A 13,843-nucleotide genomic window follows, 5' to 3' on the forward strand; every position below is an offset into this window, starting at 1 on the left:
CTCAGTGTGATGATACCAGGAGGTAGGACCTTTGGGAGATAATTAGGTTATGAAGGTGGAGCCCTCATGAATGGGAATAGTGCCCTTGATAAAAGAGACCACAGTTGAGCACAGTGGTACACACCCATAATCCCAGCGGCTAAGGAGGCTGAGGCAGCAGGATCACAAGTTCAAAGCCAGCCTCAGCAAAAGCAAGGTGCTAAGCAACTCAGTGAGATCCTCTCTCTAAATAAAATTCAAAATAGGACTGGGGAGGTGGCTCAGGAGTTGAGTGCCCTAAGTTCAATCCCCAATACCAAAAAAAAAAAAAAAAAAAAAGAAAGAAAAGAAAAAGAAAGCAAGAAAAAAGAAAAGAAAAAAAAGAAAAAGAAAAGGAAACCAAGATTTGGTGCTATGTGTGCTCATTGCTTTTGGAGTTCCAGTGTTTCCAGATCCTCTCTGCTGAAAGAGCAATGAAATAGCCATGTGCGTACTAGTCAATAAATCTACCCATATCTGTAAATAGTCTATATGGGAAACCATCCTATCTTAACTCTGTTAGCTGCTGTGGGCTGGGGTTATAGCAATAAAATACTATAAACTGGGTGGATTATAAACAGCAGATATTTGTTGCTTATAGTTCTGGAGGCTGGGAAATGCAAGATCAAGGTGCCTCAGTATCTGGTGAAGACCTGTTTTCTGGTTCATAATTGATGCCTTCTTGTGTGTCTTCACGTGGTGGAAGGGGCAAGGCAGCTCTCTGTGGCCTCTTTTATAAGGACACTAAGTCCATTGAGAGCTTCACCCTCCTAACGTAATTACCCTCTAAAAATCCCACAGCCAAACTTCGTTACATTGGTGACTAGTTTCAACAAATGAGTTTTAGGGAGAAACAAACATTCAGACCATAGCACATCCCTATCTGTGTGTGTGTGTGTGTGTGTGTGTGTGTGTGTGTGTTTCTCTTGGAGTACTGGGAATTGAACCCAGGTGTGCTTTACCACTGAGCTACATCCCCCAATTTTTACATTCTTAAATTTTGAGAAAGGGTCTCACTAAGTTATCCAGGCCAGCCTTGAACTTGTGATCCTCCTGCCTCAGCCTCCTGAGTAGCTGAAATTACAGGTAGGTACCACCACACCCAGCTATCCCTATCCATATCAAGCTAAATATTACCTCATTCCAATACATGTAGTCAACTCTCATCTATTACTACATGGATCATTCTAGCCTCCACCTTTTGCTTATTTGTAAACTCCAACACCAAAATGAGAAATCTAGCTTCCATCATCTACCATCCATTTACTTAATCGTTAAATGCAAGTAAACGTTTAGAGAATTGTGAGAATTGCTAACTTTTAACCTTGTGGGTGGTAATTTTACCAATCTGAGACTAGTGCTTCATGCAATTCCTTTTGCCTTTAGTTGAATAGACTCCACTCATTTCCAAGTGATAATCTTAGACTCCAACATTTACTTAGGTAAGCACCTATTCCTTCCACCCTTTTTAGTAGTTCATTTCATATATAACACAGGTTGTGTTACCACAGCAGGATTTCATCCTAGGATTCCCCCAACCTCTGTTTTAATCATACTCTATTCTCCCCATTGGTGAGGGTGGGATTCCTGCCCTAGGGTAATGGGTGACCAAATACATAAAACCCAACACAGGACACATGATAGCAAAGCAGTCTATTACTCACATACACTTCACAGCCTGGGAAAGGACACTGCATACCACTCAGGGCCATAAGTTGTACTCGGGAATAGAATGAACAACCAGAAACTTTAGGAGGCAGGTTTATGGTATCGAGGGTGGAGTGCCCCCTGGTTCCTGTGGAGAATGTGATTATACTTATTTGAAAAATTCCATAAACTGAGGCAACTGAAACCCAGGTAATAGCAGGAGCTGTACCTGGTCCCTTTGATAAAGGAGGGTTGTTTGGCTAAGGGAACTTATACATGGGAGCAGAATGAGAAGGAAAACTTAAATTTCAGACATTCCAGGTTCTCCCATTATACCAAATGTCAAAACAACATAATATTGAGCCTTAATTTTAGACCTCATACCATAACCTCCCAAATGATTTTTTAATAATTTGTATACATTAAGGTTATACATTAAGGTCATATACATTAATGTTATTCTTTGTGCTATAAAGTTCTGTAGGTTTTGACAACTGTATAATGTCATGAAATTCACTTTTATAATATTATATAGAATAGTTTCATAACCCTACACATTCCCCTGTGCTCCACCCATTCAACCCTTTTATCCTCTCTATAGATTTGCTTTTTTGGGAATGTCATGAAATTGGAATCCTACGGTATGTAACCTCTTCAAACAGGTTTTCTTTCCTTAACAGTGTAATTTAAGGTTCATCCATATTAGTTCTGTCACCCTTACATGCTTTTAAAACAAGCAAATTATGAAATACAGAAAATTTGGGGAAGATTGGTCTCTATCTTCTCAAATGCTTAAAAATAGTTATACTTTCTAAAGGAATATTACAATGGTACAACTTTGTTAAAAGTCACATTAAATATTTATTTCAAGAGAAAATACTCTGAGGACTGGGCAATTATATTTAGCATTGATAGTTTCCTCAATAGTTAATTTATTATATAAGAAAAAATACTGATTTTCTTCTTTTTTCATAGGAAACATTATTCTGTACATAGTGCAATGATCTGAATGTTTGCATCCCCTGGTATTCGCACATTGAAACCTAACTCCCAAAGGTATTGAGGTAGAGCCTTTGGGAGGCAATTAGGTCATGAGGACTTTGCCCTTGCAAATGGGATTTAATGTTTATAAAAGAGGTGCCAGAGGACCTCTCTCCCCTGCTTTTCTTTTTCCTTTCTGTTGTGTCAGGACACAGAAAGAAGGCACCATCTTTGAAGCAAAGAGCTCTTTCCAGACACCAAACCTGTTGGTGCCTTGACTTTATATTTCCTTGTCTCTGGAAATGTGCACAATACATTTGTCATTTATAAATTACCCAGTCTAAACTGTTTTGTTACAGCAACCTGAATGAACTGACACATAGGCAATGAGAACAACATGAAATTACGAATTTAATCCTCATATCCTTTGTTATTTAATTTACGTAGAATAAAACAATTATATTAAGTACATCATGAAATGTACTGAATTTTTAGTTTAAAAATTACATTGGTTTTCTATGGGAATTTTATTTTGTTACAAATTCTAATACATTTTATTTTTTATGGAAATGGGTCTAGGTTACTTGACTCAGAAATTTTAACAAAAAGGATCTTCTAGGTGCCTTATTGAAATACAGACATTACAATTGACTTTTATTAAATAGAGTTTATTTTGTCTGGAATTAATACTTTATCATGCTTCATTTAGTTGCTTAAATTTTTATGTCTCTATCCTTAATTCCACCCAAACTCTCTATTAATTGTGCAAAATCTTCCCTAAGGGCATGAAAATGCATGCCATGTATTATCAGTTTGATTTTCTTAAAGAAGCTGTTCTGGAACTTTCTCACCTGCTTCAATTGTTTGCCTCCTAGAACTATCTCAGAGTTATCTCCCAAGATTCCTCCTTCATCATCCTGGAGATGGCCTTTCCTTTTCTTCTATGTTGGATTTATTGTTGCCTATATACTGTGGATTTCCTTTTTGATTATTTTCTTTTGTTATTGCTTTTATCTCCCTAGTTTTGGGAGAAATGTTCCACCAATAATTTCATGAGAAAGGCTCAGGGAAACACAGTTTTTTGGGTTTTTTTAAGTTTATGTTTGAAAATCTTCAAAGTTGGAAATAATTTCCTTGAGAATATTCAAAGTATTGCTCCATTGTTTTCTAATTTTTCTTATTCTTTTATTAATATAAATATCTTTCTGAAATGGGGATTGAACCCAAGGGCACTATACCACTGAGCTTCACCCTCATTTGTACTCCTTATTTGGAGACGGGGTCTTGCTAAATTTGCAGATGCTGGGCTCATGCCTGCAATTCTGCCTCAGCATCCAGACAGGTTGAGATTACAAATGTGCACCATCATACTTGGCAAAATTTACCCTTTTTAGGGATAGACCTCAGTGAGTTTTGAAAATCATATACAGATGTAAGTAAGCATCACAATGAAAATATAGCATATTTCTGCAACCCCAAATAATTATTGATTTCTGTTCCTATCATTTTTGCCTTTTTTCTGTCATAAAAAGAGAATCATAATGTAGTTTTTTTGCATCCAACTCCTATCCCTTAGCATGAATCTTTTGAGATTCATCTGCTTGGCTTGTATTTATCAGTAGTTTAGTGCTGAATAGTATTCCATTTTAAACATACACCAAAATTTATTTTTTCATTCTCTAGGTATGTTTGGGTTGTTTCTAGTTCTTGTAGAAAGAACTTTCAATAAACATTCACAAACTGGTCTTTGGGTTTAAGTTTTCTTGACTAAATAAAGAGTGGGGTTGCTGGAGTTATACAGTAGATATTATTTAACTTTATAAGAAACAGCCAATTTTTTCTGGAGTAGCTACATCATTTTGTACTTCTACTGACAATGAATGAACATTCCTATTGTTCCTCATTAGCACTTGGTATTGTCATTTTTTATTTTACCATGCTAAAGTAAATGTGTAGTGCTATTTCATTGTGGTTTTAATTTACATTTCCCTAATGACTAATTATGTTGAGCATCTTTTCTTGTGTTCATTTGCCATTCATATTTATTCTTTGCTGAACTATCTTTTCAAATCTTTTGCTCATTTAAATTGGTTTACTTTAAATTACTTATTCTGAATATGTATTTCATGTTTTCTCCAAACTTATTGTTTTTTGAAGAAGTGAACAGCTTTGATGTCTAACGTATCAATTCTTTTATTTTATAGATGATGCTTTTTATGCCCAATACAAGATCACAATGATTTTCTCCTGTTTGTCTCAAAGATTTTTTATTTTTCAAGTTTTACATTTAGATCTTTGATCCATCTTGACTTAATGGTATAAAGCAGGGATTGAGAGTATTATTTTTTAAATTTTTGCATGTGGATGTCCAATTGTCCTAGTACCATTTGTTGGACACACTATTCATTGAATTACTTCGGCATCTTTGTTAAAAATCCATGGATCATATATGTGCGAGCCTAATTCTGGCCTCTCCTGTATTCCATTGACTTATTTATGTCTATTACCCCAATACTATATACTACCTTGACTATTGTAGCCTTATAGTAAGGCCTTTTTTTTTTTTCTGTTTTAAAGCTGCATTACTATTCTGTTGTAAGGATGTGCCTTGTAAGGATAATTTGTTTGTTTAACTCAATTTAGAGGATTTAGTTATTTTTAACTTTCCTGTGTTACAAACAAGACAATAACAAATGCCCATGGGCATATAACTTGGTGCTCTTAATAATGCTAGTGTAGGATTGTAATAGTGAATTTGAATTGTCAACTTGTTTGGATTAAGAGATGCCAAAGATTAAGAGGCTTCTGGGTGTGTCAGTGAGGGTGTGTCTCCGAAGCACTGGCATATGAGATAGCAAACTGAAATGGAGACCCTCACTAAGTGTGGGCAGTGCATTCCAATAGGTTGGAGATTTGGATGGAATAAAAGTTGGAAAAACAAGGAAGCAGCAGCTGATGCAAGCTCAATTCTTCTTGAATGTGTTCTGGATTCAGTTCTGCTGCAATCGCCTGTGCATTATCAGACTCACTCCTTCACTATTCCAAAGCACTCTGCCAGTGATTCTCCAGGGAGTTTCCAGACCCTTCAAAGTGTTGGACTGGGGTAACAAGTTGATCCCACTTGTTCTGAAGTATCAATATCTTGGATTGCAAAACTACTGATTCCCCCAGCTCTCCAGCTTCTGGTTGTGTAAGTCAATCTACTAAATCCCCTTTTTATAATCATCACACTTCCTGTTGAGTCTGTTTCTTTAGAGAATCCTAGTTCAAGGATATATGTTTAGAATTGAGGATGCTGGTTTAATGTTTCCCAATTTTTTTCCAGTTGCAGGTCCAGACCCACTGTATCAACCTTATTATGGAATTAACTCAGCTGTGCTTCACTGTTCTAAGGCACCATGTCAATCTAAAGTGGTGTTCTTTAGCCTTCTAGAAGTATTAAAGCAAAGATTTCCTCTTTGGTCATTTTATAGGGGTTATAGAAAGGTACTTCCTTAAGAAAACAAAATCAAGATGCTCTTCTGAGTTAAAGAGAGAAAAAGTTTGCCAGGTCATCAGGAGGAGCATTCTTCCTGTTTGGGTTATATTTTGATTAATTGAGAAATCAATTTTCAAACAATTATTTATGATCTGGGAGTGGATTCATCAGTTTGCTGATTCCCCACAGAGACAAGTGAAGTACATAGTGTAGTGGTAAAATTGAGTAAATGGAAAAAGAAAAGAATGATCCTGAAATTCAACCTGAAATCATGTGGTGGTCATCTCAAAAACATGCTTTTCAACCCATCCCCACTAATTTAGCCAGAGATAATCCTCAACTAGTTAACCAAACTCTACCTGAATATCAATAATTGACCATAATTTTGTTTTAAACATGATTTAGGCTTATTCATGACCACTTCCCTCTCTTTCTTCCCCTTTTGATTCTCTGACATATCCTCAATCCTAAATCAGTGCCTGGCACATAAACAGCATTCAATTTACAATTACAGATAGAATGTTGCTAAAAAAATAAGTTTATTGAATATGTTTTGGGGATTTGTTAATAAGAGCTTCACCTGAAAGATTAAACCACCCTCATGGTTGTAATAAAATCAAACTTTTGAGCCTACAAGATTAGAGTACAACATACAGCCTAGACCACTGACTGTACAGAAGTCACCAAGTTACATATTATCTTACAGGGCTCTCTCTTGCTGTCATTACGAAAATATTTGTTATCCAGAGATACCTATATAATAATGACAATGACATTTATCAGACTCTTACCATGGGTCACACACTGTACTGAGCACCTTATATGTACCACTCATTTCGTTTTCATAGTAACATTTTGCAATAAATATGTTCATGAAGTAGGTACAACATCTCCATTCTATAGGTAAGGAACTGGGCTTAGATTAAATGATCTAAGTTAGTAACTTGTGTTTTAGTTTTATTTGTGAACATGGTAAATACAGCATTATTTTTATTGAAGGAAACTTTATTGAATGATCAAGCACTCAGCCTCAAAACACTCACCTTGCTATTATCAAGATTTGCACTACCCTGTAAGGCAGCCACCAGTTACATGTGGCTACTGAGCATTCGAAACGTGGCTAGTCCAAAGTGAAATGTGTTCAAAGTAAAACACACTGTATTTTGAAGACTTAATATGAAAAAAAGAATGTAAGACACTCAATTTTTGTGCTGATTACATGGTGATTACTGATTAGATATATTGGATTAAGTAAAATATTTATTAGAATCAGTTTTACTATTACAATCAGCTTTGAAATTTTAGACATATTGAAATCATATGTATGGTTTGCATTTGTGTCTCATGTTTTATTTCTATTGGATAATGCTTGTTCAAGACATTTATTTTAGTCAATGAACACAAGTTTTACTCAGGTTGTATCTGACAGAACTTTCAGTTCATTTGTGTTGATATAACAAAATACCTGAGACTGGGTAACTCATGAACATCAGAAATCTATTTCTCCTTATTGAAATATAAGATCAAAGTGGTATCTCTTTCATGAATATGAAATTTACTCAGAATTTAAAACTTAAAAAAAATTAAAACCATTCAAAAATTTTAAAATATTGAGCATTTTACTGCATATTATAGTATCTTATAGAATTTTTTTTTTGTGGGGAGGGGATCAAGAAAGGGCAGATTTGCTCGGACCAAAATTACTGGAAGATGGTTTGCTATTTTCTTTTAGATAAGAAATTACATTATATAAAATCATTGTGCTAAAATTTTATATTTGAATGGTGTCTTATGATCAGCATAATGGTTTCACATCAAGGCCATAGATGAGTACAGATTCTATTTAATGAAGGCAGATTTGGTGCAAAAGTAATATTTCACACACAAAATTATCTTTTAGTAATTAAAAGGGTGTATTCTAACAATACTTAGTGTTGTCAGAATCTTTATTACTAGATAAAGGATATATGTACTTTTAACAAATCTCTGTGCCATAGTTTTATCCTCTCCAAAACAAGAGTTATAGCATGCTATCTCAAGTCTCTTGTATTTCTAAAAGCACTGTGCCATGCTGTGCTATTCACAGAGGTATGTTCCCAGAGGTTTCTTTCTCCAGAGTCAACCCTAAAAGAACAATTATTTGTCTCTGAGGCTTCCTGTTTCCTCTCTTCTCCCTTGGGAAGCTGCTTCTCTGAAGACTGCTTCCCTGTGACACAGGAGTGCCTTCTCCACTAGGGTGACTGATCTATACTATTTTGCCTTCTACTTTCTCACTCAAGATGGTAGTTTCTGAAATAACATTTGCTACCAGGACATTTCCTCCTCAGCCATCTCTAATACCTGACTTAACTTGAGAAAATGGGACCTTTCTCCCAGTATAACTGTTTTTCTTTCTTCTTTTTTTTTTTTTTTTGCTATTTACAAGAATCATTATTTTAATGTAAATATTAGAGATAAAAATTATCAATAAAATTTGATATTCCTGTCTCTCACATATAGGAAAAACTTAATACATTGTTACTACATTATTTTTTTCTTTTTTTTTATTATTGTAAACAAATGGGATACATGTTGTTTCTCTGTTTGTACATGGTGTAAAGGCATACCATTTGTGCTGTTTTTCTAATTGTCTATTTTTTCCACTTTCCACATTTGCTAGTTGTCTAAGAAAATTCCCCTAAAGGATTTATTAATATTATCTATAACACCACTCAGGAATTCAAGTAATTTCAAACATTTTTAAAGCAAAACACTTTTTACACTGGCTAGATGTTTATTTGCAGAACTACACAAATGTCATACTGTCACAGACTGTCCTGCTTCAGGAAATTACCAAAACACACGCGCGCGCGCACGCGCACACACACACACACACACACAGGAAATATATTCACGAACCTGGTCACAGCTTTTAAAATTCTCTTTTATTAAAGGGGTGTACAATACACCCCTTTAGAAGAGGTCCAGGGGAGAAACCAATGAAGAAATTATGTGTTTAATAAACCTTCTCAGAAACTAGTGGGAGTTGCTATTTTCTACCTTTAAACCTAGTGAAAGGAACTTCAAGGGAAACAGAGATGTGAAATTTTGCTTTCTGCAGCTATTTTGATGGGGAGTCAGCAATTCCAGATTTGTTCAGGCCAACTGCCTAGGTCACTTAGGAGGAAGAGCCAGCATGGAATAATTTGGGCCCTGCCAAAAGGGCCCCCAGAGGTAATAAAAAACAAATAAACAAAAAATTCAGTATAAAGAGGCTGGAGACAAGGGGCTGGGGAGGAATTACAAGACTATTGAATTGAGATGGATCCACCAAGTTCAAGGAAATTATAGGAAAGGTAACTGAACAGGGACCCTCTGAGGTCAACCTATTATCTGCTGGGCCCAGGGTTTGTGAAGTCACTCAATCAAGAAAGAACTACTCCATCTCCTCACTCTCATCTCTTTTCCCCTATCTGCCCTTTTACCTCTCTTGAGAATTGAAACTACAGCTCAAGAGCCCCAAAGAAGTCTTACAGGGAGAGAGCCAGAGGGCTCATGCCCCTTTCACTGCCAGCAAGTCCAACAAAGAAGTGAGTGGACATTAAGTCAAAATGAAGATAGGAACTAACCCAATAATCTTCTTTAATTTTTTTAGTTGTCGATGGACCTATATTTTACTTCTATATGGTGCAGAAAATCGAACCCAGTGCTTCACACATGCTAGGCAAGGGCTCTACCACTGAGCTTCAATCCCAGCCCCTAAATATCTTTTTCTAAAGTTTTTATTTCCAATCACTCCCAGATAATAATTAAAAAACAAAACAAAAAACTCATCATTGTTGGCTGAAACAAGTTTTATTTCCTCAAGTCCAGTCCTGTATTAGTTAAAACTTAAAAAGTTGACTTGCAAAAATCCAGGACACAGAATTGATTACACTGAGTGACTAATCTTGCATCTTGGGTGGTTGCTTATCATTAAGCCTACCCGCCTTTCTAAAAAAGGTCCCTCACCCTGTCTGTAAGTGTTCACCCCTCTACACACAAGTACTATATGCATACATGACTGGAATCTCCTCAGAACAAGGTCTTTTGTCTATCTCCTGGCTTAAAACTGCTTCTGACACATAGGTGGCTAGAGATATTTGCTTCATGAAGGAATACTATATAGTCAGTAACAATGAAAGGAAGACTATCTACATAGCCTAACAGGGTTTTTAATTTTTGATACTGGGGGTTGAATCCAGTAATGCTGTACCACAGAGCTACATCCTCAGCCCTCCCTTTTTTTGAGACAAGTTCTCACCAAGTTGGTCAAGTCAGCCTAGTTTTGTTCTTTAAACTAAACACATTCCTCATTACCCAATCTCCCCATGCCTCTTGCAAACTGACTCCTGCCTTAATACCCTGCTGGAACATTAGGTTTGTGGAAAGTAAACACAAACCTATATCTTGCCAAATCTAAGTTTGTTTTTTCCCTTTTGGACTCAACCACACATGATTGAGTAACTTTCAATCTCCTTTCTTGATATGTGGAACTTGACCTTATCCTAGTTCCTGGGCTAATTAATTCTGCAACCACTAGAAGACTGTCAACTTCAACAGGGCAGGAGACTTTTCATTCCCAACCTCTCTCTAACATGGCTTGGCACACAGGGGCATCACACATTTGTTGAACAAATGATTGACCTAATTCTCCTTTTTTGTCTGATGGATAGTCCCGAATCTTAAAGCTTCTCTATATTTTCTTCTTGCAGTTTGTATATTCTCAAATGACTTCAATCATTACTGAATCAAGATGAAGTCCGATCAACTGACTCTTTTCTTTTATTCTATCTGCTTGCCAGATCTTACCTTTTTCTCTGCTAATCTTCACCACCTTTAATCCTTAAAATCAATTTCCCTTCACAAATATTACTTCTAAACATAGATCGCTTTCTGTCTGAACTGCCACCAGGTTTACTCCACTGCCCCTCAGACCCTTCCTCCGAGCATCTCAATGAAACCCAATGTTAATATTTTCCTCTTTACCTCTGTTCTATCTTATCTCAGTAACTGCACTGACCAACTCTTTGTCCTAGTCAGAAACCCAAGTACTCCTATGTCCTTTAAATAAGGGCTTGAAAGTTAGAAACTCCCTTCCATTCATTTGATGTAGGCGTACCTTTTACCCTGACAATACTCACTACCACTGCCGTAACCAAGATTATCACAGGGACTATTTAAAACACATTTTGCCTTATTTTCCACTTTTAAACCCTTACCTGTTCCCTATTTTTCCCTTCTTGATTTTCCTCTTCCCAATCCCCTCCGACTTTCCTGACCTGAACAACCACATAGCTTGCTCTATTTCCCCAGCTGTTCCATTACTAGCACTCATTCAACTCCTCCAAGGGTTAGCACAAACCTTAGCTTCACCTGGCAGAAATTTTATTTTCAACCTTATGCCCAGATATTAGTAGCTTAAAAACACTGATTTTTATAATTATTCATTGCTTATTAAGTACAGGAGTTTGATGCTATGGGAGTAACTATGGTTTCTAAAGTTGTCAGCCACAGCCTCAAATTGTCTATAGTTCTCTACTCCTTTGAGACCTTACTGAATAGTCCCTTGTTAAATTAGTATCCTGCTTCAGTTGAAGGTTGGGGACAAATCCAACCTGATCAAGGGGGGATGGGGTGGGGAGAGGAGGTTCTTTGAGGAGGGGAAGAGGAAAGTAGGAGTGAAGAGACAGGCACTTCAGATAGATAGAAGGAAGAGCAAAATGTTGAGAAGCCAAGCATGGTATAAGCCCATCCACTTGGGAAGGTGAGGCAGCACAGCCAGCTTGAGCCTAGATAAGCAAAGGTTTTGGAATGTGGTGCAGTAGTAAACCACCTACCTGCTCAGCCTGGGACGAATCTCCATGGGGAAAAAAACAGGTTGAGAAGTACAGAGTATAAAATAGAAAAATGTAATGGGGGCTGGGGTTGCCATGTGAGGAACTGGGTGAGATCCTCAGCATCACATAAAAATAAAAAAAACAAAGCCATGTGTCCATCTACAACTTAAAAACATGTAATCAACATTTTTGCAAACTTTTAATATTGTCAAAAATAAAAAGCATATTTTCTGCTCAAGTTTAAAACAGAATTAACATAAAAATGAGAAGGGCTAAGTGCTAAAATTTATGATAAACATATAGACCATATATCAATGAAAAAATGGTTCTGAAGTTTTTAAAATGTGGCATGTAAAACAAGCAGCAAAAGGAATAACAGAAATAAGGATGAGAGACTAGAATCTGGATCTACCTGTACTGCTGATTTTAATTTGAAAATCAAAGCCAGTAAGTGCACAGTATAGAGGCAAGCTGTACGTACTATACCTGATGAGCCAGGGTCCTTACACCCTGAAACCCCTAAGGGCCAAACATCCTTGACTTTAACTGCCAACTTGTAATCTCTGCAGGCCAAATATCACTCATTCTATCTCCTAGGGGTTCTTTACTTGTAAGATTGATGTAATGGGGGCATTTCCCAAATGTTCTGTTCAATAAATATTCCAAGGCCTAAAATAATGCTATCATTCGGTAATATCCAATTCTTGTCTTAAAAGGAAAAAAACGGGACACATGAAACTATTATGTACAATAGAGCTTTTTAAGTGTCAAATAAAATTACAAACTACACAAAAAGGCTGAAAGAGCCAAGCAATTTATGAGACACTGTTCCTGAGGTCTCATTTCAACTACCCATTTATGACACCCATCTGGTTCTGTGAGCCCTCTGCCAAAGAAATGTTAATTCACAGCTGTTCAGTATTGAAACTCAGGAAGAGAGTTGGTCAGGTATACTAGTTCCTGGCTCAAATATAACATGTGGCATTGCCTGACACCTTTTGGTGGATGCATCCAGTGCTGTCTCCTCAGTTGATACTCAGGATGCTAACATTCCATAAAAAAATAGAATTCAATCTATTTTCCACTGTTTCTTCTTGGGTCTGTAATTAGAAGTTTCATTTTGGGGGGGGGGGGGCTTTTGCAATATTTAGGAATTACCCGAGTAATTTCTCACAGAAACCTACCTATTCCATGCAAAGACCCAGTCACCAGCAAACAAGAGGTTTGATAACACATAAACATTTCTTATTGCATCACATCACTGCCCTCTCACCAATTCATGCTTTTTTGTTCTGGCCCTCTATTCAATTCCACATACTTTCAGATCAGTGCCCATTTCCTTCAATGTCTAATCCCACACTGGACTTTTAACTATTTTAGTGGGCCTCTTCATCACTCAGGAACCAACAATTAGTAATACTGGAAGACTGGTTATAAAGACCCTATGATCAAATCACTTCTATCAAACCAAAATGTAATAAAAATTAGTTTTGATAGGTCAAAGCAATTTCATTACTTTGAATCTAAATTTTATCATCTTTGTTATGGCCTCTGTAAAAATTACCATTTACACCTATCCATTATTCCCAAGTCCATGAAAGTTAATAGCTCTCAGATTAGCAAGAGAACTCAGGCATACAAATTAATAAAATCACTCTGTGGACTCTTTAGTAGTATCACACATTGGGAGAAAACCCAATGGTGATTTAGATGAGCAGGCTCTTTTCAAGTCAGGGTTAAAAAAAGTTCAGTTTCAAGGGATGAATTAGGAAGCAAAACAAAGACAGGAATTAGTACAGATCTGTAAGGGTTTGGTACTAGGAGTCCCATGAGCACCAAAATCCCCCATATAAAGTAGCAT

The sequence above is a fragment of the Sciurus carolinensis genome, chromosome 6, assembly GCF_902686445.1.
Source record: "Sciurus carolinensis chromosome 6, mSciCar1.2, whole genome shotgun sequence".
Lineage (NCBI taxonomy): Eukaryota > Metazoa > Chordata > Mammalia > Rodentia > Sciuridae > Sciurus > Sciurus carolinensis.